Source organism: Sciurus carolinensis, chromosome 17, assembly GCF_902686445.1.
Source record: "Sciurus carolinensis chromosome 17, mSciCar1.2, whole genome shotgun sequence".
NCBI classification, from domain to species: domain Eukaryota; kingdom Metazoa; phylum Chordata; class Mammalia; order Rodentia; family Sciuridae; genus Sciurus; species Sciurus carolinensis.
Genome location: NC_062229.1, coordinates 60,753,041 through 60,779,267, shown reverse-complemented (window position 1 = coordinate 60,779,267; position 26,227 = coordinate 60,753,041). Strand labels below are relative to the sequence as shown.

The 26,227-nt window shown below is 41.0% G+C and overlaps 1 protein-coding gene across 1 annotated transcript in view; it reads right to left on the bottom strand.

Annotated features, from left to right (window-relative positions):
• Positions 1-26,227, bottom strand: part of Ptprg (protein tyrosine phosphatase receptor type G) — a 707,594-nt gene that overhangs the window by 154,782 nt on the left and 526,585 nt on the right.

The following is a 26,227-nucleotide window of genomic DNA, read 5'->3' as shown; positions in this document are numbered from 1 at the left end:
CAAATGCAGGAGATTTATGATATAATAAAATCAAGTGAGATGGTCTAAATCAAAAGAAAGAAACTTCACAGAATACATTATAACGAGAGAGACATACCATAGTCCTAGCAAAATCTTAAAGGCAATTGCAAGACTTCCTTCTGGGTTCATTTTATTAAAGGAAGCCTCTGATAGGCTAAAAAGTCATTGAAAAAGAGCAATCCATCATCAACTGAGTATTTCAATACCTTCTGGGGACTTTGTTTTTTTCTTTTCCTTAGAAAATGCATCTGTTTCCTGCCAACCTACTCTCCTTTGCAAGGACCTTATGCCCTAGAAAAATGCCATGTTCTAAGGGGCATTTGTTCAAGTTACTTAAAGCAATAAACTAGGAAATGAACTCCAAGAGATATTGACCCTGCCTCATTTTCCCTCTGGGGTTTGTAATGTTCCCAATGCCAAGCCCTCTTTGGTCTCCTCATTCTTTTCCTTTACTGACATTCCTTAGCAGAAATTCTCTTATTTTTGCTCTTTCTAGAAAAGTAACATTTTACCAGCATACTACAATTTTTAGGTACTTTCCCTAGATGAATATTAAAATATTTACAAATGAAATGAAATGATGTCTTGAATATGCTTCAAAACAATCCAAGAATGCACAGCAGGGGGAATGAGCAGGGTACAGATACAAAAAGACTGGCCTTGAGTCAATCATTCATAACCTTGGGTGATGGGTATAGGATAGGTAATGAGACGTTTGTGTGTGTGTTTGTACCAGGGATTGAACCCAGGGGCACTTGACCACTGAGTCACACCCCCAACCCTTTTCATGTTTTATTTTGAGACAGGACCTCACTAAGTTGCCGAGACTGGCTTTGAACATGCAAGTCTCCTGCTCCTGCCTCAGTCTCCTGAGCAGCTAGGATTACAGATATGTGCCACTGCACCTGGTGATAAGACATTTTCTCTACTTTTACGTGTGTTTAATTTTTTTCCCAAATAAAGAGCTTTCAAAATCCATTATCTGTGGTCAGCATAGCTCCTGTCTTTTTTAAAAAAATTATTTTTATTTTTTTGCTTCAGGGATAGTATTTACCATTAATCCATTTTTAGCATAGCTTTCAATGTGTAGCAAGGCCCAATTTGATATTTCAAGTTAGTAAATTCAGAGGAATCCACATCCATCTCTAGATGGAATTCTACAGTGACTGCCAATTTCCCACACTCCTTCCTCCCCTTACAGATGTTCCACTGGGGGTCAGGGTGCTCCTAGTTTGTGCTCTCTGATAATACTCATATCTCATACATCTTCTCTGTTTCAGCATCTCCAGGTGAGAGCAATGCCCTTTGAAGGGGACACTGACTATCCCCAAAGGCATTTTCGGTTGTCATAACTTGGGGTGGACAAGAAAGGAAGGAGAAGATGCTGCTGGCCTCAAGTGTTGAGAGGCCAGGACGATGCTAAACATCCTATGTGCTCAGAGGAGTACCCCTATAACAGAATCACCTGGCCCGAGATGCACCTGGTGTACGGGATGAAGTTGGGAAGCTCTGGATAGCTGCTCTGTGAGTAAACAGTGATCACACCCTCATGTCTTTAGTTATGCCTAAATTCAGAACACAGGTGTCATTATGCACAGTTATGTTTATACACTAATAAAATAATTTGGAACATGGTACTACATCATAAACATTATAGGTATGGGGAAAAAAAAAAAAAGATCAGCAAATAGGGACCCAGTGTAGCAGATCACAAATGCAGAAATCTGGGAGTTTGTAAGAGTGTACATACAACTCCAGATTGTCTGAAGACAAGCTCAAACCAGGGCTGGCACTGGTTGAAGCAATAAACATTCATGAAAGGTGAACACGCATGGACTACACAAAATCAAAATTGTATTTGAAGACATATTGTATTACGCACTGTGGCCATTAAAATTCAAAAACATGGCCAAAATAGAACCACAAGTCAAAAATGCAAAAGAAACTCTAATCAAAGAATGTGGCCAAATTTCAAAAGTCCTGAATACAAGAAAATCCCAGAGGAAGATTTCCATGTCAAACTGAAGTTGTAGGTGAAAAACAGCATCATAGTTTGGTTGGGGTAAGTTCCTCTAAAGGCCCATGTGTTACAGGCTTGGTCCTCGGGGTGGCCTACCAGAGGTGGTGGAGCCTTCAGGAGGTGGGGTGTTGGTGAGAGGTTCTTAGGTCACTGGGGGTGTGGCTTTAAAGGGAACTGGACTATGGTCCCTACTTCCTCTTATTTGGTTTCTTGGCAGATGAGGTGAGGTGATGGGCTTCATCACACACTCCTGCCAAGATGTGCTGACTTGTCTCAGGTCCCCAAAATGGGGCCAATCAATCATGGACTGGAACTTCCCAAATAAACCTCCTTTTATTTTATAAGTTAATTATCTCAGGTATATTGGTATAGTGATGGGATGCTGACTAACAAGATGGTCTCTGACTCATCTCAACGTGGAGATGTTCATGCCAATTTAACTACCTGTAGTTATTCTAATATCTAATATCTGTTACTTTACATTCCTCCCATCCCTGCCACAGGCAAAGCTGCAATTTGATTTTGATTTTCTTTTATCAAGAGTGTATAATAATTTCTGCTCCCTTTTGAAATTCAGTGGTCCACATGACTTGCTTTGGCTAAGGTGCAATGAGTGAATATGATGCAGACAGAGGCTCATAAAGCACTTGGATCGGAAGACTACCAAAAGAAGAATCCCAGGTTAGCCTACTAGAGGATGATAGAACCCAGGGAGCAGACACAGGCAGTTCAGGCTGAGGTCCTTCAGGACCCACCAGTTTCCCAACTACCAGTCAGGTGAGTGAGTACATTCCTGGTCATCTGGGTTTAAAGCTGGCCCTAACCACAAATGACCAGCCAAATGACCAAATGATGAAATAATAAAATGACTGCTGTTTTTAATGAACTGGGATCATTTGTTACAGAGCAAAACTTGGCTGTTGGAGCTTCTAGGACTGTGTATAAAGGTTGAGGAATAGGCAATGATATTAATTTTCATAACCAATACTTGTCACTAAGGTTTATCCTAAAGGTTTCTCATTAAGGTTCTATGTGATAAGAAGTCTGATCACCTCAAGTGCTGTTATGGTTTGGAAGTGAGTTATCTGTTCCCCAAAAGCTCACATGTGAGACAACTGACGAAGGTTTGGAAGAGAAATCATTGTGTTATAGTTTTAACTTAATCAATAAATTCATCCCTGGGGCTGGGGAGATAGCTCAGCTGGTAGAGTGCTTGCCTCGCAAGTGCAAGGCCTTGAGTTCGATCCCCAGTACCGCAAAAAAATAAATAAATAAATAAATAAAAAATAAATAAATTCATCCCTGATGGGATTAACTGAGTAGTAACTGGAGGCAGCTGGGGTGTGGCTGGAGGAAGTGGTTCATTGGGGGCGTGGCTATGGGGTATATATTTAGTGTCCTGAGAGTGGAGTCTCTCTCTCTTTGCTTCCTGATCACAATGTAAGCTGTTTCCCTCTGCCATATTCTTCTACCATGATGTTCTGCATCACCTTGAGCCCAAGGAAGGGAGCTGGCCTTCTATGGACTAAGACCTCTGAAACTGTGAGCCCTTAAATAAACTCTTCTTCCCTAAAATTGTTCAAGTCAGATCTTTTTAGTTACAGCAGCAAAAAAAGCTGACAAAAACAAGTTCTCCTCCAAAACTGTTACATCTCCTCTAGCATGGCAACCTCTCTCAGATATAACAGTCTCCCCTTATCCACAGTTTTATTTTCTGCAATTTCAGTTACCAATGGTCCACTTTGTTCTAAACCATATTAAGTAGAAAATTCCAAGAAGTAAAAACTCTTAAGTTTTAAATTGTACACTGTTCTGAGTAGCATGATAAAATCCCATGACTTCCCACTCAATCCTGTCTGGAATATAAATCATCCCTGTGCCCAGTGTATCCACACTGTATCAGTTACCTTCCTGTTAATCACTTAGCAGCCATCTTTGTTAACAGATTAGCTGCCACAGTACTTGTGTTCAAGTAACCCTATTTTACTTAATGGTTCCAAAGTACAAGAGTAATCAGGCTGGCAATTTCATTACAGTATATTGTTGTAACTGTTTTACTTTATTATTAGCTGTTATTGTTAGTCTCTTACCATGCCTAATCTATATATTAAACTTTATCATAGGGGAAAAATATTTTATCTATCTATCTATCTATCTATCTATCTATCTAGTTTGATACTATCTGGTTTCAAGCATCCGCTGGGGTCTTGGAATGCATCCCTTGCAGAGAAAGGGAGATTACTGTATTTGATGATCCATCCAAAATGAGAGGGGATTTTATAGAGGGGGGTGCTTTAATGCATTTAGTCTTGTCTGATGATGTGAAGGCTCAAAGAAAAGTGTTCCTAATCCTCTATGACTGACACCCCTGATAACATTTGTAGGCCATGCAAGAGGAAAATAACCAGGCAACCTAATCCAAGTTCAATTTCAGTTCACTTGTGCTTATAGCATTTCATTCTTTGTACAATACTCAGATGTGGCCTCATCTGAGCTCAGAGGTCTGACCCCAGGTCCTAAGCATACCCATTAGTGGAAAGCCTTCAACACTCCATTCTGCCCCAGTTTCCATTTCTGGTTCATCTGGTTGGGGTTAAAAAGATGGATGAGGAGAAAAGGAGAGAAAATGGAGCTTATTGGCTGGTCAAAGACATTTACTGATAATACTGAGCTCATTTTCTAGTCTGTGTCTTGGTTCCAGACCTGGCGGGGAGGAGGGATCCAAATAGCATGCTAATTAGTAGATTTGTTCCAGTAAGGTACAATCCTAACTGAAATAATTCCTTCCACTCGTTGTTTCAATCAATTTGACACTTAAAATTTTGTGGACATAAGCTAAGCCATTTGGACAGCTTTTAAATATGAAGACAGAAAGAAGTCTGATTTAGCAACCTGCATTTACATTCTATTCTCTGTCCAGGATAGAGAGGGTCAGGGAGTGGGAAAAAAATGGATTCCTCAACCAGGCACACATCAGGGAAGCTTCAGTGTCCTCCTCTGTACAATGGGAACAGGATCTTACCTGGTTCTCATGGAGACTTAAGTATATACTCAGGATAATATTGTATCTGCCTAGGGATGGACAGCATAGAGCACCAGGTTAACCTAAATTGTCAAATTAAAACGAATATTGAACAACAGCATTTTTATCCCTGAACTTCTCAGTGTGCTTGGCTTTCAGAATAGTACCTCTTTGAGTTCTAATTTCAAAAGATCCGAATTTACGTTTTATTTGACATCCACTCGATTTTGTAATATGCTGCTCTTTTTAAAGCCACATGAAGAGTTTTCCTGGCTCTTGAAACTTGCTTCCCTCCACTTTAAGATCAAAGGAGTTATACAGTAATACTGAGAAGGCAGCAATTGCACAAATGAGCTTAAAATGGATGGGGAGAATCAGTCAACCCCCCCTCTACCTGCAGAGTTTGTGCTATCACTGTAAAACTTAGCTCCTGGCACTCTCATTTTTGAGCAGCTTTTTGCATTATTAGTGATCTTCAAAGGGATGGCACACAGGTAGAACCCAGGGCTCTGAATTCAAGTTTTCCAACTGTCTTTAGAAAGATCACAAATGCAGAGAGACAAGGCAATATAGAAAACTAGGATGTGTAGGTTTGGGCTGAAGGTCATTTTTTTTTTTTTTTTTGGTACCAGGGATTGAACCCAGGGGCACTTAACCACTGAGCCACATCCCCAGCCCTTTTTTGTATTTTATTTAGAGACAGGGTCTTGCTGAGTTGATTAGGGCCATGCTAAATTGCTGTGGCTGTCTTTGAACTTGCAATCCTCTGTCCTCAGCCTCCTGAGCCACTGGGATTACAGGCATGTGCCAGAGTTAAAGGCCAAATTTATATACATGTGGATGAAACTAAAGCTTCATAAAAAATCTTCTTTCCACATCACAGCTCACTCTATGGATTCGACCAACTACCAATTAGTAGTAAACTTATTAATAACCTCGAGAGACATGCTCATAATCCAGGACCCTACAGGAGGGCTTGTGTTTATTTCCACTTGAAGCATAGTGAAAAGCAGGCAGGGAGGCCCCATCAGATCACATGTGCCTGCCATTTCCTTTTCCTGCCCCCTGTGCCATTTGGCCCTTGTCTGAGATTCTAATAATTTTCAATCTATCAAGTCCTGGCCATCTGCTAAATAGGACGGCCAAGACAACCCTACTTGCCTTGAATCCTACATTACCAGCTGCTCCTTTATAGACCCATAAACGTCACATTCAGCCAATATCTTCTCATGGGAAAAAGGATTTATGCCTGCTGAGGGTGGATGGCCACACTGTTAACCATGGCTACAGGGAAAGGGATGGACAGTGGGACCAGAGGCTCTATTCAGCCTTTCTGAATTGTAGAGATGATGAGCCACCCACCCCCAGCTTAGTAGATAACTGTGTATTGAGATTCAAAACCAGCACAAGGGTAAACGCTTCTCGTGGGGTCTGATTTCACATCCCAGTCTGCTCTCCTTCCACAGCGCTTGCCCCAAGAGCCACAAAAGCAAGGATGCTGTAGTTTGTTCCACTCTGATTGGAGTATCTTGGTTACTGTTCACTAGATTTTGGTTCAGGTTGCTGTCAAGAACTTCCTGGCACAAAACATTTATAACTTGGCTCCTTCTGAATCAGTACTTTTCATTTATTCCTTACCCAGAGCCTAACACCGACCAGTTTCCTTTATTAATAAGTTAAACACTTGTCAATAATTTAGGCAATATATCTACCATGTGTCAAGAAGGCAACGGCAGCATTAAACCACTAATGGCTGAGCTGTATTGGAAATACCCTTTCTTTCTCTTCTTTTTATGACTCACAAATATTGCTTTTCTTCACAAATAGCCTACAGACTCAGTTTGGGATGTAGAAATTCCCATTTTCCCTTTTGACATCCCAATATCATTTCCTATTTTCTACTGAGTGTCATTTCTTCAAGGAGATTACAAATGGGTCAAGTCAGAGGTTTGGGTGCATTTCATATCCCAAAGTGCCATGGAATAAAGTCAAAGAGGAACGGAGGGATACAGTTCAGAAGGAGACAAGACACAGGAAAAGAGAACTTTGCAGAACAGTAGGATTTTTTTGTGAATAGATGGACTGTATTCTTCCAATCAACTGAAGGCTGAGCAACCAAGTGTGAATTCTTGGTCAGGAGGCTGGCTTCAAATGTGATTATTAAAATCCCAGGACCATATATTGAGCTCATCTCTGCCTACAAAATGTCACTGAGGCTTCTCAGCAGAGAAGAGCCCCTTTTAGAGGGGAAGGGTCTGACCCTTAGATCATTATCTACTTTTTGGCACTTGATAAAGACAGTCTCCAGGGACTAGTTTCCATTAGCAGATGGAAAACAGATCAGATTAGCAGATGAGAAAACCCCTAATTCCACAACCATGGGAAGGATTAATATGAAAAGGAAACACAATTATAAATGCTAATAGGGTTCACCCTCCCCGCTATAAATGAAGCTTGAGCTTACAGACATGGATTACTTACTGTTAATTCATAATATTAGTGGAAACTCATCAATTCATAAACTATTATCCCCAGAGAACTGAGATTCACAGCCAGAGAAAGTGACCGAGGAAATGAATTTTGTGCTCTTAGTCTACAGAAACTGACCGTTCTCTGTGCTGCCTCCACCCCACATCTCCAGCCAACTGAAATATTTGCCATGTAACTGTCAGATTTGGCTTGGAGGAGTCCATTATTGGAAAACCTATGCCTGCAGGGTGACAGGGAGACCAGGAGCAGAGCTGCACAGGTGCAGATCAAGCCAGCAGCAGGGTGAATTCCAGCCCATATAGGAGATTTCTCAGTTGCATGTGAATCACACTGTCCTGGGCTACATATGCAATTTTCATTTCCTCTGGCTCTGGATTCACCCAACACTTCATTGCAAAGCCAAAGCAGAGGAGAGGGAGGGAGCAGACCAGCAGGGGCATCTGGCAAATGGTGCTTCCATAGGGCTCACATGGTGGATTTTGTCCTCTTTTTAATGTTCTGTGTCTCAGAGCCAACGAAGTGGTGGGGAAGCTTTTATAGCCACTCAAGATGGGGTCCCACAGCCACATGTCCCACCCCTGCCAGTCTTCTGCAAGTAAAAGGCTGCTCCTGAGCTGGAAGGAAGCAAAGAAGAAATTCCAACCCAGCCAAGCAAGGCTTGGAGTCTTAAGCTACAATGCAAACCATTTCACACCAATATTGTCATGACCTTTGAATTAAAAAAGAAAGAGAAAAAAAGTAGGAGATGTGGGGGAGCCTGGGGCAAGAAAAGCTTATTTCAGGTTCAGTGACTCGCCTGCAAGTTTCCCTTGCTCTGGTGCTGCTGTGCTGGACAACTTTGACTTTCTCTTGTTACTAATCCCGCCATGCACTGAAAAGCCCCAACAATATCAAAGGCTTAGGGGAGAAAGCAGAGCCCACTGTTTCCACATGGACCAAGTGACTTCAACCAAACCACACGGGATGTGACCTCTCACCTTTGCTTTTTCATTTCCTCAAAGCAAAAAGCTGCTCGGAGCACTCCATTGACAAAAGCCTGGGAAGCCAGAAAGCATCTGTGTGGGGACTGCTTTAAATCCCCACCAGGTATGCAGCAAGAAAAAATATGAGAGAGACGGACACACCGGATCAAAGGGCTTGCCAGGTGGATCCTCTGGTTGAAAAAAAAAAAAAAAAAGAGGCTCCTTAGGTGGAGGCGATGTCAAGGTTCTCCATAATTAGGGTTGGGCAAAGACTAGGCATATAACCTACCAGGTTTCACATATAGAATAGGAAAATGAGACTGGGGATATGGTTCAAGGGTGGAGCACTTGCAAAGCATGCACAAGGCCCTGGGTTCAATCCCCAGCACTACAAAATAAATAAATAAACAAATAAATAAAATATTAAAATGACCTGAGTTCATGTTATAGCCGTAAAAAAGGGTGGAAACATGCTATAATGGTCTTAGTCCAAATTACAAGCATGCAGTGCTTCAAGCTCACTCACTCCACAAATATGTACTGAGCATCTATTGCAGGTTAAGGTGGGTTGCAACTCCAGGTATTCAGACCCTTGCACAATTTGTGCCCCCTGAGGGTGGGCTGGATGGAGAGGCTTATTTTGAGTCAAGGCGATCACTTCTATGATTAGGTTACGGAAGATTCCAACCTCTGTATTGTTAGCATATATACACCTCACTGTGCAAGAGTGCGCTGGTGAAGTAACTCGTCCCACTGGAGGTGTCCACATGAAAGGACCTGAAGGTGGCTTCTGGCCAAGAGCTAAGGGGGAACAGAGCTCTTCAGTCAAACAGTCCCTAAGCATCTGAACACCACCCCAGTATTGGGGGGGCAGGTTATTTCCCAGTAGAACTTCTACATGAGCCCGCAGACCTAGCTGACAGCTTGGTGGCAGCCCTGTGAGAAACCTTGAATCACAGGACCCACAAAACCCATGAGAAGAACCATGCATGCTGTTTAAGTTGCTAGATATGAAGTCATTTGTTAACTAGCAGTAGATGACCATGTGCCAGGACCTGGGTAGTGGAGCAGCTTATGAAGTTCAGCAAATCCCAGTGCTGCAGGCTCACTGGACCATCATCTAGCTTGATCTCACCAAGGGGATGAAGACCTGGTTTCCATGAAGAATCCACACATCACCATTTTCTTACACTGCTGCATGAGCTATCAAAACACAGTTCTCATCTTTCTGAGTGAGCTCTCACCCGAGAGACCTCAGCAGCTACGTGCTATCACAGCTTCTGGAGCTGGGTAAGAAGCAACGTGTTTGGAAGCCAGGTTCCAAAAAGGAACACTTGGCAAAAATTACAAGGCCCCAAATGGAGCAAATGAACAATCGCAAATCAATTCTGGGACAAAGAGTTTTCAGTAGCATTTATGTTCAAGCAAATATAGAAAACCAATAAATGGCAGCATGGAACCTATGGTGTTCATCACAAAAAGGGTCCCTGAGCAAAGCACAGGCCATAACACAGCAGCAAGACAGCTGCTGTCTTGAGCTCACAGCAACCACGTGCAAACTCATCAAGCAACACATCATAGCACACTGATGGACAAATCCCTGAATGCAGCCCCTGAAGATTAAGTATCAATTCACCCTTCTAAGCAGTAGGCTGTTCCCTATGCTGAGCCATGCTCTTGAGTAAAGGGCCTGCTGCCTGATGCTATAATAAAGACACAGGCTCCCTGTCACTGTCCTCCAAAATAACCCTGCTAACTCATCCAAACACTGCACTGTGCACAAACACTGCTTTCAGGAACTCCCCTGAAAGTTGTCTGAGCACCTGATTTAAGAGCTTTTGTTAAGCAATGTTTTGGGGGTTAAGAATCGATTATTTAAGTGGACAAACATCTTTACATCCACTAATTAGGGGCATTCCTTTCTAGCAAGTGGCAGTCTAAACAAAGTCCAGCAGCATCTCAGGGAGGATCTAGATTTATGGTAACCAAACAGTTCGGCTTTGTATTTAAAATGCACCTGAGTTCAACAGAGGATAAAATTAAATTGCAACAAGGAAAAGACAAAATCTTCCCCAGCAGGCCTTGATTGATAGAACGTGCCATTTGTAGCAGAACAAAATAGAAAACCAGAAAGTTTGTTCCCAGCAATCACGGCCTCCCTGGGCCAACTCTCTCTCCTTTGAGAAAATAATATGACTTCTTCATAGAGCATGTAGTCTACTTATTTAAGCAACAGTGCTCAGATACTTTCAATTCTGCCAGCAGTTCAGTTGGAAAAAATGGCTCCAGTGCGGGCAAAGAGGGAGTACAGGTAACACTTAACCACGAAGCAGCTGATCTTATAAAACTGCCATTGACAATAAACTGGGGATAGGTAAGTCCTTAGAAAAAAATGCACTTGGATCTCCTGCAGTTGAATGCAATTAGGTCATTTTAAACAGCTGGTTGTGAGTATAAGACTAGTTAGTGGTTACATGCAGGGTTTTTGAAAATAGACTCAAGTTCAACCCCCCCTTCTGCCATCTCCATCATGGCTCTATCTTCTTAACAGTTGGACTCTCATGGGAAAGTTAGTAACAATCTCAAATTCCTCATCTATAAGATGGGAATTATTTTGCTTCTGACCTCATAGGGTTGGTGAGATGGTTAAATGAGTGCTTAGCACAGTTTCTGACATATCTAAGATTCTTAAAAACTAAAGACACAGCCAGTCTTACCCCACAAAGACAGTCTGCCCTGCTGGTAATGCAACCAGGTATACAAACACACACACACAAAGACCCAAATATACTCCTACTTCTGGTTACAGACAGACCAACTGTGTTGGGGTCCTGAGCTAAATTCAGTCAATCCTGATCCCCACAACACTACCCTAAGCTCTCATCTTCTACTCTGTTCTAATAAGATGGTTAACAATTTTTCACCCAGTAGACATCTTTAAACCTAGGAATAATTTTTGTTGTGGTATGGATATGAGGTATCTCCAAAAGTTCCTAGGTTAATGTAGAAGGGAAAATGATTAGATCATGAAAGCCATAGTGTAATCTGTAGATTGATCCATTTGAAGGGATTTATATTTTGATGGTAATTGTAGGCAGGTGGGCCTGGAGGAAGTAGGCCAGTTGAGGGGGTGCTGTGGGAATTAGATATCTCATCCCTGGCTCCTAGCACACACTCTATTTCCCAGCTGCATGAGCTGAGCAGTTTTCCTCCACCACACCCTTCAACCACGAGACCTCTCTTGGTTTGAGAGCAATGGAGTTAGATGACCACGGACTGAACCACTGAAATCATGAAACCAAAAGAAACTTTTCCTCCTCTAAGTTGTTCCTGACAGGCTTTTTGGTCCCAGGGATGCAAGTTGGCTAACACTATTTTGATTTCTCTCCTTCCTTGTCATACCCATGTATGATGTTTCAGAAATCCTGGAGGACTCTGCCTCCTAAACACATCTTGAACCGGCCCTGAACTTTTCCTTCAGCTCCTCCACTCTAACGCTAGCCTGGGCTACAACCACTGTGAACCTAAACTACTTCTGACACTCTTGGGTAACTGGCGTCCCTATTCTCTGCTGTGCCCTCAACTCCTTCTTTGCATAATAGGCCAGTGGTTCTCAAATCCTGGCTGCCCATCTTTAATTAGCTTAAATCCATGCATGCACAAGCGCTGGGTTCTACCCCAGCACCAGGGGAAAAAGAAAAAGGACTAACTATTACAAAGACCACTACAGCGAATGTTCAGTTTTTTGTCTTTTTCCTCTTTCTCTATCAGAATTTGCTTCTAAGTGGTTGAACATAAGTCTTCCAAGTCAAGTTGCCTTGGTTCAAATCCAAGTCCAGCATTGCCAAAAAGAGACAGAGGTCAGCAAACTGTGGACATTGGGGTAATTCCCACCCACTGACTGCTTTTTGTAAATAAAGTTTTATTGGAACACATCTATGTCCACTCATTTGCATATTGCCTGTGACTACTTTTGTGCTACAACAACAGAGTTGAGCAGTTTGGGAAAGAAACTGAAGTTCTGGCTACAAAGTCAAGAGTATTTACTCTCTGGCCTTTAACAGAAAAGTTCACTAATCCTGGCTTTACACAGATAACTTATGTGATTTTCCAAGGCCTCAGATTTCTCAGTCTGTAAAATGGAGATCCTAACAGTACTTCCTTCATAGGGCAGTAGAGTCAACCTAGATAAGCTGCAAAAAATGCCAAGTTCAGTGCCAAGTGTGTATGAAAAATTTAATAAATATTGAATATTAAATGGTGTTAAAAATGTCACTGCTAAAATTCATCCATTCACTAATTCAGACACTCAACAAATATTTATTAAGCACCTAATAAATGCCAACAATTATAGTAGGATATTTCATATTCCAAATAAGCAAAACCCAAGGCAACAATTAGCAACCAAAAACTCAGAAAGTGAAAAAAGGAAAATATTGGAAGATACACTGCCAAAAGAAGCCCAGTGCCTCTTCCATAACAGTCTTCAAAAAAATCTTCAGAAAATGAGTGATTGATGGTTGTTTCACTGATTTGATTACCACAGAGAGAGACTCCCAATGGTGGCACAGAAACGGCTGAAGTTTTATGGCACAGTGAATCAAGTCTACCTGTAAACATCATCTGAAAATCTTCAAACATCCAGAAACAGCTTTTCACAGGTGTTAAATTATTCAGGGCTTGATATCACTGCAAGTCATTGAGAAAGACTAAGAGGGCACTGGGAAATGGGAAAACTTGGAATGCTAAGTTTGCAAAGTTCAACACTGCTATGTGATGCTCCATGCGCTGGTCCTGCTGGTAGGTAGCGATGTGGAAGCAGACTGCCAGCCACCTTGGAGATCCCGTGAAGATTTCAACTATTCTTATCACTTCAGATTAAACCTTTACAAAATGTATTACATGCTTCATTGCCATCTTAAACATAATTTAAATCTCTGTAAATTACTAAAGATGGTGGTGCTTTTGAATAATAATCGGGTGACTATGTTCTCGTAAAGCAAGCTTTGAAGTGTAGGCATCCAAGCTGAGGGTCACAGAAGAAACAACCTGTGGAACCCTAGAGAGTTCTCTGCTCAGTGTGGTACAAGTGCTGTAAGGAATGATGTAGTGATGTGTAAACTGGTTCCTCTGAACTTTCAAAATCATTTTAGAGTTGCCACCTATGAGTTTCTCAGAGTTGTCAGGTAATTAACCCACATTTAAGATGGGCAGCAATACGAGGTCTCAGTAAGAAATGACTCCTTAGTTCAGCTCCGTAGACATGGAGGCCCCAGGTGACTTGTGCACAGTAATTGCCTTTTTGTTTGGGGTAGGGGGACTGGGATTGAATTCAAAGGGTGCTTTGTCCCAAGGCTTACATCCCCAGGCCTTTTTGAGATAGGATCTTAATACATTGCCCATGGTGGCCTTGAACTTGAAATCCTCCTACCTCAGTGTACCAAGATATTGACTATTACTTTAATTGGAAAAGTTGCTTTTGATATACAGAAAGCTTGATTAGTTAAGTGCAAACATCATAGCAAGCTCTTTTGGTGGGGAGGGGTGCTGGGGTTGGAATTCAGGGCTCTGCACATGCTATGCAATGCTCTAACCACTGGGCAACACCCCAGCCCATCTTTATTGAACAACTCTCCTGACTTTTCTCCCACTATTAGACTGTGTCTTGGATCAATCAATAGCATGCCTGGTACAGTTACATTCTATAATCTAAGTTGAAATTCTTAGATAATAAACAGAAATTAATAACACTGACCACATAGATAAAGGACATATTAGTTCATGCCTTTGGATTTAACTGATAGTAGAGAGCAAACCCAAATTTCCTCCTTTTTCTCAGAGAAGTAACTCACCTGCTTATATCCCAACTCCTTGAAAATCTGTTGATATATACTACAGAACACAATTTTACTTGGGAGTGTGCATCAAAGATAAACACTCTTTTTCAATATCCCGAGGGAAAGGGAAATTTTCCGTGTGTGACTTTTAGTCGTCTGCATTCATGTTGAGAAGATGAACCAATAGGAAGGTTATCTATGAATTTTAGATACTCCATATACCTCCTCTCATGAAACCTGAGGGAGATTAAAATTCTGCCTGGTTAGTCCTCAGGCCACTAGGGTACAGAATAATCAGGAGGTAGGATGATAAGAAACAAATGTGACGATGGCCTGAAAATTTATATTTTCCTGATGCCCTGAAAACCTATAAGCTTTGACTGTGTCTCTGTACAAAAGAAGATTCAGTTGAATTCCATTTGAACAAGGCTATGTCCACTAGTGCAAGCCCAAGAGTATCAATTACCTTACATATTTTGTGTTTAAAAAAATAGTTGATTTTAAAATTAATATGACTTTGTATATTTAGAGACCAACATTCCTTATTCTCTTTCTTACTGACTTTTTTCACAAGTTCAGCAGTGTGTGAGGGGTAGGCTATTCCAGAAATGAGAATGGCGACTCTAGAACAGCACAACCTGAGGAGTCACCAGAGTGGCTTTCATATCAAAATGCCCTGTGTTCACTATGGTCAAAGAGAGGGTCAGGCCAGTGGGTTAGGGTGGTATAATGTGCAACTACTTTTAAAATTAAAACTAGGGCTAAGGGTGGTGGTGCACCCCTATAATCCCAGCAACTTGGGTGGCTGAGGCAGGAGGATCCAAGTTAGAGGCCAGTCTCAGCAATTTCCCGAGGCCCTAAGTAACTTACTGAGACCCTGTCTCAAAATAAAAAATAAAAGGGGTGGGGCTGGGGCTCAGTGGTTAAGCAACCCTGGATTCAATCCCTGGTATCAACAACAATAACAACAACAAAAATAAATTTAAAAAAATTAAAAATAAAACTGGGTATACTCATTGAGCCAGGAAATCTTATTCTAAGAACATGAAGGAAAATCTTGGAAAATGGATCAGGGCAAGAATGTGTGAATACAACTATTTAGTGTTGTTCACCATAGGGGAAAAATGCAAAGTACTAAAACAGGTTCACTGATCACTAGTTTAAAAAAAAAAAAGATGGCATTATTGTTGATATAACATGAAGTAGTTAAAGAAGGAGAAGGAAAATCTCTAACTGCTAATATCCAGACATGATGATGACATATTACTGGGGTCAAAATCACTTTAAGAGTTGTTTCATCCCATTTAGGTTAGATGTTTGTATAAATGCTTTAAAAACTTCTGACTGCAGAGAGAGTAAACACCCAGTGGTTCCCTCCAGCAGGTAGGACCAAGGGGCATCTGCTTTCTTCTCCTTTCAAGCAACCCTCATGTTGCTTGAAATTTGTATGAGCACTATTACTTTTAGAATATAATAAAGTTACTTCATTCTGAAAAACACTGTATTCAAATGTTGTATATTTTATACATGGATTTATATTTGCATAAACATCAAATTTTACATGTGTATTTTGTGATATGGACCTGGGCATTTTGTGATTTGGCATATCTGTACTTGATATATTAATGATAAGACCATTAATTTATATATGGCTGTAAGTAGGCATTACAGCAAAGACCAACCCAAAACCAGTGGTGGGAACAAAGCCACCTTGGTGTACAGGTGTGGCGGTGTTTTTGATGCACTGTCAGTTGTTGTAAATCCAGAGCTGGATTTTCTGGTGGCTGGTAATAGGCTACATTCCTACACACCTAATCTTGAATATGCTTCTACCATGTGAAGCTGGATGGAGACAGAAGGTTGCTGGTTGCTGAATATCTCACTGAACTGCAGAGAGCCCAGCCTCATCCCAATCTGGGGAAGGAACATGGGGACATACACTTACTAAACATAAGAATTTTCCCAAGTAGGTCCTGAGTGAAATCAGTTGTCCAACAGGGACTGTTATTTTTCTCCGTGAATTGTGATGCATGTGATTCTCTCTACTGCAACAGGCAGTGACATGGTGGTACTGACAGGGAGACGAGATTTGAAGAAATTTATCCCAAAGTGACCAATGGAAGAGGTCGTGGCACAAGGGTCAAATGTGGACATCTGCTGTCATAAATGGGAGGGTTAGGGTTAGCTAGGACCCTTCTCACACAGTCACACCTTAGGGACCTGGTGGTGTTTCTAGTTTAACCTGGTAGCAGTTACAACCTCCTTCATTTCACCTGCAGGGTTTCTGCTGACCTAGCTCAGAGAGCTTCACTTACTGCCTCTATAATGCGTAGAACAAAACCATTGCTGGCAGCAATCTATCCTTTTTCAAAATCCTAACAGTTAATATGTAGGTTGAACCCTCAGAGGCCAAACACTATACATTCCTAAGTGTTCAGACTCATCATTTCCTTTTACCCACAACAATCCATCATGGGAAAACACATTCATCCTCATACAACAGCTTTGGCAGCCATGGGTTGGAGGGAACAAAAAGTTCAAAAGTCACAGCTAGAACGTGGGGTGGTGTGGATCCAACTAGGACCAAGTTGTTTCTGGTACTGTGTGAGCCATGGCTGATCTCATCACAATTCCAAACCCTCATAGCCATGTTTTCCTCCTGAGGGAGATGTGGAGGGGCTTTGGCAGCCAGGGCATGATGGTGAGGCAGGAAGTCCGGGGCGGGGACAGGAGAAAGGAGCTTAGAGGGGGTCTTCTGATGAGGTCAACTTCCTGCTTTAAGCTTGTGGACACAAGTGGGGAACCCAATCAGACAGACACTTCTATACTTGTGCTCCCAAGTGGGGGATCCAATCAGTATGTTAGGAGAGTGTGGACAGGGGAGGAGATAAGGAAAGGAGGAAATTGCAGAGACCATGAAAAGAACAAGTCAAAACTCCCCTACTGGACTCCCAGCTCTGGGGTCCCTTCTCTTTGGAGAACTCTAACTCTGTCGCTTTTGCAACAAACCCGCTGCTTGCTTGCTATCTCTGGTGTCCTGTTCTTCAATTCTTTGCTGAACAGAGACAATGAACTCAGCAACCCTAGATATAACACTTCCAAGGGCTATGATCATTTCTTTTAGTCCTTCTAATCCTTAAGGATGTCACAGACTACCAGAAAAGTTGTTGAAAATCCAGATAGACACACAAACACATACAAGGGCTTTGAAGAGGATGGACAAAAACAACAGTCAGATTCCCTAATTAGTGTAGGAAAGCAAGATAAATGTGGGACAACTGGTATTTAAGGGAAAATAAGGACTCAGAGTGAATAATATTCAGGAGCACTAGAAAAGTTAGAAAATTAGAGGTTCCTTTTACATCAGAACTCACCAGTGAGGCTTTATTACATGGATCCATACCACACTCACTGTCAGTCACTATCAGGAGGAAGATCCCCTAGACTAGATAGACAGCACTGTCATGACCTGGTCAAGGTCGAGTGTCTTTAAGGTGTATTGATCTTCAAGGTAAGTTCTGGGAAAGGGTGTTCTAGTGAATTCCAGAGCATCTTCTTCAACTCCAAAGGTATAGGCCACCAAAGTGATTTAACTTCTCTATAAGAATTGCAAGGAGCACGGTTTCTGGAATGATGATATCCTAAATATTATTCTTCAGAGTGTACATGTATGAAGAGACACCAAGACACCCTCAGGCTGGCTCCAAGAATCTTTGTTTTTTGGTACCAGGAATTGAACCTAGGGGCTCTTAACCACTGAGTCACATCCCCAGTCCTTCTTTTTATTTACAGACAGGGTCTTGCTGAGTTGCTCAGGGTCTCACCAAGTTGTTGAGTCTGGCTTTGAACTTGTGATCCTCCTGTCTCGGCCTCCTGAGCCACTGGGATTACAGGCATGTACCATACAAGAGCCAGGCTGGCTCCAAGAATCTTGCGTGCAAAATGTTCCAAATCCAGAACCACTTCACATGGAGCCCTACAATCTCCAAACCACACTATTCCATGGGGGCATGGCTGCTTTACTCTGCTGACTTTCAATAATTTTATACAGTAAAAGAAATGCTTCCTAAAGCCCCAAAGTGTGCATACTCAGACACCATTTCAAAAATCTAGTGACACAAACTATTTATTTTCATTGATTACTGAGGATCTACCAATTTATAGTCCTTGCAATTCCTACCAGCAAGTATTGTGTATGTAGATAAAATGGGAAACAATTGAAAAGACAAATGAACACCCCGGCGCTTAGAAATGCGAACGGATTGTACAGAACAGAATATGGGTGTTCTGCAACATTACTTAGTCAAGAAATATGAAGCAATACAAATGCTAATGGGACCGTATGCTTCCTTGCAAACTCTATTGCATTGTTGGCTGACTTCTCACACACACACAGGTTCTGTCTCCCCGACAAACTTGCAAGGCAGGGCCTAAGTATCATTCCTTTTTTTAGCACCTACTCCAGAACTGAACAGGCAGACGCTGCTGAATATATCTCTGCTGAGTGGATAAATGCCTTCATATTACAGAGGCATAAAAGGGTATTTACTTATTTTTTGCTTGATGCAGTCATGATGGCCAAAATATTCAGTACCTGATTATGGAATGTCTGATGTAATCCATACGAAAATAAAATCAGTTATCGAGCACATAGAAGAAAATGGGGTATTTGGTTGTGAGTTGGCATTTTAGTGGTAATTAATTCTTTTTGTTGCTTTTTCTCTTATCCCCTCTCCTTCAGTTAAGGGTCCCATCAGGAGACAGAAACCACACCAGTGATTTGAAAGTGGAAGATTTAATACGAAGAACTGATAACTAATAAAAAGGTTGAGTAACTACCTAAAAGAGAAAAAATGAAGTCTGTAAGAGGTTTGGGGAATGCTAACGCATGAAGTGGCTATTACCTCTGGAAGATCAAGACAATGGATGAGGAGAGCTCTAAGAGCACAGAGGTGGCCCTTCCTCAAGGCGGATGTCAGACCTCTGGAGAGGATGAGAACATCACAGGAACATGTAGCTCATGACAAGGAAACTGCCAGAGGGTACACTGGAACTGGCCCATAGAAATGACCCTGTAGGTGGTAAAGAAGCCTGCTGGAGTGAGAACTGACCAGAGCATATCCTGAAGAGTGGTTCATATGGTTGTAGAGAAATTTGCCAGGAGGTACAGGTCTTAGCAGGTCCAGAGGACTTGCTAAGGGTGTCAGTGGGTTGGAGCTGCTCACAGGAGTAGTAGCCCAACTTTGGGAAAGAAGCTGCTGGAAGGTCTGGGCTGCAACTGTTAGAGAGCGGCTGAGATGAGAACCACGGGGCCTCCCTCTGACTGATCAGCTAGCTGCCCACCACGCTAGGAAGCAGGTGGAGGCAGGAAGGGCAGCCCAGCCCTGCTCTCCTTTGCAGTGTTCCCTCCTGCCCTCTGCTGACACAGCCCACCACTGCATTTGCTGCCAGAAAAAGACTAGTTTAGCTAGTCTTAGAGTTTAGCTCCAATCTCACAAAGCTGGGCAAAGAAAGGCAAATTTGTAACTGCCCAACTAGAATATTTTCCATGGGAGAGTTGGAGGCAGAAAGTAGAGATTCCCACTGGTTCATCACCAGCAGGTGCTAAAAATTTTTATGTCACTGATTAAAATCTCTTTCCTTCTTTAACAGGAGTAGGGGAAAACAATAAGTACTTAATATGATGGGTGGCACAAGTCAGTGCTCAAAAAACAGGTGACAAACAAGTGAATAAACAAATCAATTGTTTTTACTGATATGTCTGGAACCATGACTCTGGTTAGCAAGCCCCTTTCCCAAAGGAGTATCAGCATGCACAGATAGGACAGAATATGTATTTTGCACATTTTCTTTCTTACAAGATCAGTTAAGAAAACTTTCACTATAATATGTGACATATTTTACTCAAAACTCAATTCATATGGAAAAAACTTCCAGTGAGGTCTTAATCTATTTTATGCACTGGTATTTATAGCAGATATAAATATTTCTTGGAGTGAGCACGTTATCTTCTGGGACTTAGACACATTTTGGTTGCGTAATAAAAAGTTATCTTCATGTTATCTGTTGTAATGGTATTTCACACACATTTTTTTATGCTGAAGGCATATCAATGCACCTTTAATAGCTCAGAAGCTTCCTTTATATGAAAACTTAAGGAGACACACATCTCTACTTAAATGAGGAGGTGATTAATCATTTTACAGAAGTATGCTTCATTGTATGCGTGATTTACCAAATAGGTCTTTGTAACAGTTGGTTCCCATAATGCACCTAAGAATCTGATTCTACTGACAAAATTCCAATTGAGACACAATCCATCATAGCCATGCCAACTGTGAAAGTGAGATATAACCAACCATATGTCTGTAATTTCTATTTCTACAACTAACTGTTTCACATTTCTCTTGTTCTCAGCCTTAATTGGAACACCTTGAACACCTCTAATTTATAGGTTTAGAGAGATTCTGGTTCAATATGAGAAATCAAGTTCTTAATGCTGAGAGTAGCCTGACATTGATATTTTCAGTGAAGGCAATCAAGAAAAGACAGGTACCACTTTACTTTTCAGTAAGGTTCCTGTGTTCATATAAATGATTAGTTTCATCCTATGCAAACCACATGATTCCCTCAGAAAGGAAAATGGATGTGAGATATACACCCAAAGATATCCAGGGCTACAGAATCAGATCAGGTTCGAATGATCTTAGCTACATAACTGTTTCACGAGACAGATCCCAGGTTCACTGCTCCATGAAACACACTGTTATCTCTTCTTGTTATTGGAAAGAAGAGTTTTACTAAAGACATCATGATGTCATTCAGAGGTTGCACAGGGTGCTGGAGGTGTAGATCAGAGGAAGAGCCGTTGCTTAGTATGTATTATACCCTGGATTCGGTTTTCATCACTGCCAAAGAAAAGAGACAGGACTATAAAATAATTATATATTAATGCCCTAGGACCAACAACATTTTGGCTATTGGATCCCTTACAAGAGTTCTCTCTTTTCTCATTTCACTTTCCTGCCCGAGGTAAGACTTCGAGGATCATGCTGCTAAGTACATGGTACTTGCTGAGCTGTTTCACAAAGTGATTGCTAACTCTGAAGCTAGCATTCAATAACACAAAGAAACAAAGCTCATCCTGGGAGACACATCCCTGAACCTCTTGTGATTTCATCTCTGTCTCCACAATGGAAAAATTATGGAATTAGTAGGAAATCTGCCAAAAAGGGCTCCGTTTGCTTTTGTTATAGATAATACAGTTTTTACCTAAGAGATTACTCAGGTTGAGTATTCCTTAGGTGAAATGCTTGGGACCATGAGTGTTTCAGATTTCAGGTTTTGTCAATTTTTGAATATTTGCATATTTATAATATGATATCTTAGGGGTGGGACCAAAATCCAAACATGGAATGCATTTATGATTCAGTTTATACATTTATACACACAGTTTGAAGGTAATTTTATACATTTGTTGAGGTCACCTGGAGTTTGACTATGACAAGTCACACACATGGGGCCAGAGATGGAATTTTCCTCCTGTGGTGTCATGCTGGTGCTCAGACAGTTTAGAATTTTGGAAGATTTGGGATTTGGAATGTGTAATATACATATATCGTTTGTATGATATATATTTTCTCCCTCTCCACACACACACACACACACACACACACACACACACACAAAATCAGATTTAGTAGGGTTACCATAAAAAGAAAAATTTGAGAATTCTAATTTAGATAATGACTATAAAGATCACTTATTGTGATATGAAACAGCCTTGACATTTATGAAAAAGGTAACAATAATCCCTAAATTTGCAAGGAGAGGTGGTGCACGCGTGTAATTCCAATGGCTCAGGAGTCTGAGGCTGTAAGCAACTCAGTGAGATCCTGTCTCTAAATAAAATATAAAAAAGGGCTAGGGATGTGGCTCAGTGGTTAAGCACCCTTGGGCTCAATCCCCAGTACCCCCCTCAAAAAGCACCAACAACTTTAAATTTATGTATGCTACTATAGAAAATAATCCTACCAGAATCCTCACATTAAAGCAGAGATGGTATTTATCAAGTTCATTGCTGCATCCTTAGCAGCTCATGCAATGTTCATTAAACATTTATCAAATGAATGAGTTAATAAACTTGACAAGAGACCATGACACCCACGTTTATTGAGGGATGGATGCTGGGTGACATGTTACTGGGTAATGGACTCCTGATTCTCCCAATGGGTGACAGTAACATAGTTATTACACACCAAGGGTTCCATGCTATCTCTAGGAGTTATAGAAGTTGTGACATGGAGACCCTCAATTGCCCAAAACAGAAAAGCCATATCTCACCCATCCTGAAGGTCTAACTCTAGGTTTCTACCCAGAGAAACTTCATCAGTCTTTTCTCCAAGTGGAACCTTCTAGTTTTAATGCCTCTCTAGGCAAATAAATTAATATACATCTGAAGGGAAGGGAAAATCAAAATGAGTCTCTGTACATTATGTCTGTATTAGGAAATCTTCACTCTCCTATTGACAGTGTGATTTTATAGCTGTTGATTTTAGTTGTCTATATTAGAAATTCATTTGCAGCAACATAGTTAATAGCGATCTTGAATTTTCTTGAATTTTATATGCTAGAAAAGAAATTATGTCAAAGCCTAATAAAACTATGACAGTAATTAACCCAAATCACACACCATAACATTAATATAGCTATTTGGCCATGGCTGCTAATACAGATGCCCTGGAAATACAATGAATTTCCCCCTTGACGATGACTAAAACATGTTATTTGTCTTAGTGGAGCTCCAGACATAAATATCTGTGGACAACTGTTTCATCCCCCTGATATCATGCTGTACTAAAGAAGTTCCCAGATCCATTAACAAAAAACATAGCTATTCACAGTTCCACAATGACCTTGCTTTTTTAATTGAGATGCCCCCCCCAGAACTCTATTGTTTAAATAATAATGATTTCTCTATTGTCAATTGGCAAGTTCTCTATTGTCAAGACAAGTTAATTGTAGGAAATTAGAAAAGACTAACAGGCAAACTAAAAAAACAAAAATAAAAATTTGCCCTATTCCCACATATAAACAGAGATGCTGTTTTGGTTAATAGATTTCTAGTCTTTTTTTTTTTTTTTTCTGGGTACTGGGGATTGAACTCAAGGGCATGCAACCACTGAGTCACATCCCCAGCCCTATTTTGTATTTTATTTAGAGACAGGGTCTTACTAAGTTACTTAGTGCCTTGCTTTTGCTGAGGCTGACTTTGACCTTGTGATCTTCCTGCCTCAGCCTCCTGAGCCACTGGGATTACAGGCATGCAGCACTGCACTTGGCTCTTCTTATTTGATGCAATCATCCTATAACAATATAAGAATTCCAAAATAATCAAATAACACTAGATGTTTAAAAAAATCTGCAAAGCTCTCAAGTTTTGACATATGATAGCATGATCTTATAGATGATCAGTTTCAGTTTTGATTCCCAGTAGTGATATATGAGAGGGCTTTTCCCAATGAAATATTTAAATGAATTCTGAATCTTCATCACCAAAAGGAAGCATAACGAAGAAGCAGAGAAATAACTTCAACTCCATTATCTTAAAAGGTCCTTGATGCTGTGACTGTAAACACCAGCCTACATTTCTCCCTTGGACACTGACACTGAGATTAACAAACAAACAAACAAGCCTAACAGTGCCTGGTGCACACTAGGGACTTCATCATAATTTACTAAGTGAATGACTGGATGAATAAATAAGTAAAACCAAGGTCATCACCTGGAGAAAACCAATTTCTAGATAACAAGGCAAATAAAAGCGCTATGGGTTGGACATCTCACTATCAGGTAGTGAGGCAATTTAATTTTGGCTATTAGAGAAGTTTTCGGGAATTTCTAAAGCTGCAGGTTGTCATGTCCACATCTAACGAGTGGCTTGACAAAGCAAAGCAAAGGAAGACAGTAACCATAAATCATGGAAGCAGCCCAGGACAGGAGGTGAGCAGTGCTGCTGACTATAATTTCACTGTGACACCATGCCTGAGTCCACAAGGTGTACAAAATGGCACCATAACAATGTCCCTCTGCCATCTGAAACTGAAAAAAAATCCCTGGAAACCAACAAACCAGCACTGTGCATTTTGTGATTTGACAGGAAGTTAAGTGCACAGGGGTCCTTCCCATGCAACAGAAAAGTCTAGGCTATGGCATGGTACAGGTCCATTGTATGGAGTGCAGAGCACACCATACAATTGATCATTTGTGGGAGACACATTAGCTGCACAGCAATCAGAAAGAACCAAGGTGTCTCTACTGATCCAGTCAGAGGACAGCAGTTGTGAGGCATTCATTTTACTAAGCTAGAGGTATGACATCACGGCTATGATTTTCCAATCTTAGAAGACACTATTGGTGCTATAATTTGGAATTTGAATGTCCACCAAAAGTCCATACGTGGGGGAAGGCTTGGTGGAACAATTAGGAGATGGTGGACCTCAAGGAAGTATAGCCTTGCAGGAGATCATAAGTTATTAGGAATGTGCCCTCAAACAGAATTGTGGAGTTCTGGTCCCTCTTCTTTCTCTGCAGTTTTGTTCTACCACATGCTGCCATCATGGTGTGCTGCCTTGCCACAAGCCTCCAAAAATGGGGTCAACAGACTACGGATTAGAACATCCAAGTGTTTTTTTTTTCTTTGTAAGTATATTATCTCAGGTATTTCATTATAGTAACAGGAAGCTGACTAACACAATTGATGATATTCAAGAGACTCTAAGTATCTAAAATTATACAAAGATGAATGAATAGACACATTCATTCATATGATGAATACACGTGAGGAGAGAGAGTATGATACAGAGAGAAACAGGTAGAGGGAATGGTAAAGAGGCTGACTGAAAGAAAAATGCTGACTACAGAAACATTTAAACGTATTCTTTTTCCTTTTCATCTTATGTCAGAAAAGCCTGTAAAGTCAAGAGGTAACAATTATAAGCTCTTCTGCTTTTGTACTCCACTCTAGAACATGAACTTGGTAAGAAAGATCTGAATTGAAATGACACAGAGACTTGAGTGCAGGCACAGTTGTGGGGAAAAAACTCCAACCTCCTTTCTTTGCCAAAATATACTTCTGAGTAGGTATGTTAGAGAATCAATTAAATATGAAACATGAACCTGATATACTAGTGCATGAGCTAGTAGTATTGGATAATCAGAGGGATGGCATAATGCTGACCATATATTTATTTATGATTTTATTACAACAGGATTCTGTACCTGATGGTGAGAACAGAAGAAAAAATAGGATTCAAATTATGAGCAATTCTTTGTAAACTGCAGGTACCTGAAAAATGTGGGTCTCCCTCTACACTCACATCAAAATTCTTGTGTGCCATCAAGATCACAATGCAGCTCTTCAGATGGTGAGGTTTCCAGGCGACCCCTTTCTGCCTTGTCTCTGGATGCCATCTCAGCCAGTGAGCCTAGATTCTCTAGTGGCAGGTGTCATCAAAATGCAGACACAGATACTCTGCCACCTGGCCTGGGCTTGCTGCTTTATTTACCATCTGTCACAAAATGACAACAGAATGAAAAGAGAGAATCTGCAGGAGAAGGCCTCACAGGCTTGAAATTTCTTCACAGGAATCCAGGAATCCAAGGAGATGAAACCAAGTGGAGAGTAATTATATATTCTGTTCTTGGGTTGGCCTTTCCAGGCACACCTCAAAAACAACAAAGAAAGTGGAAAAAAAAAAAAAGAAAAGAAAGGAAGGAAGGAAGGAAGGAAGGAAGAAAGAAAGAAAAAGAAAGAAAGAAAGAGAAAGAAAGAAAAAAGAAAGAAAGGGGGATGGGAATAGCATTCAGATTTTTC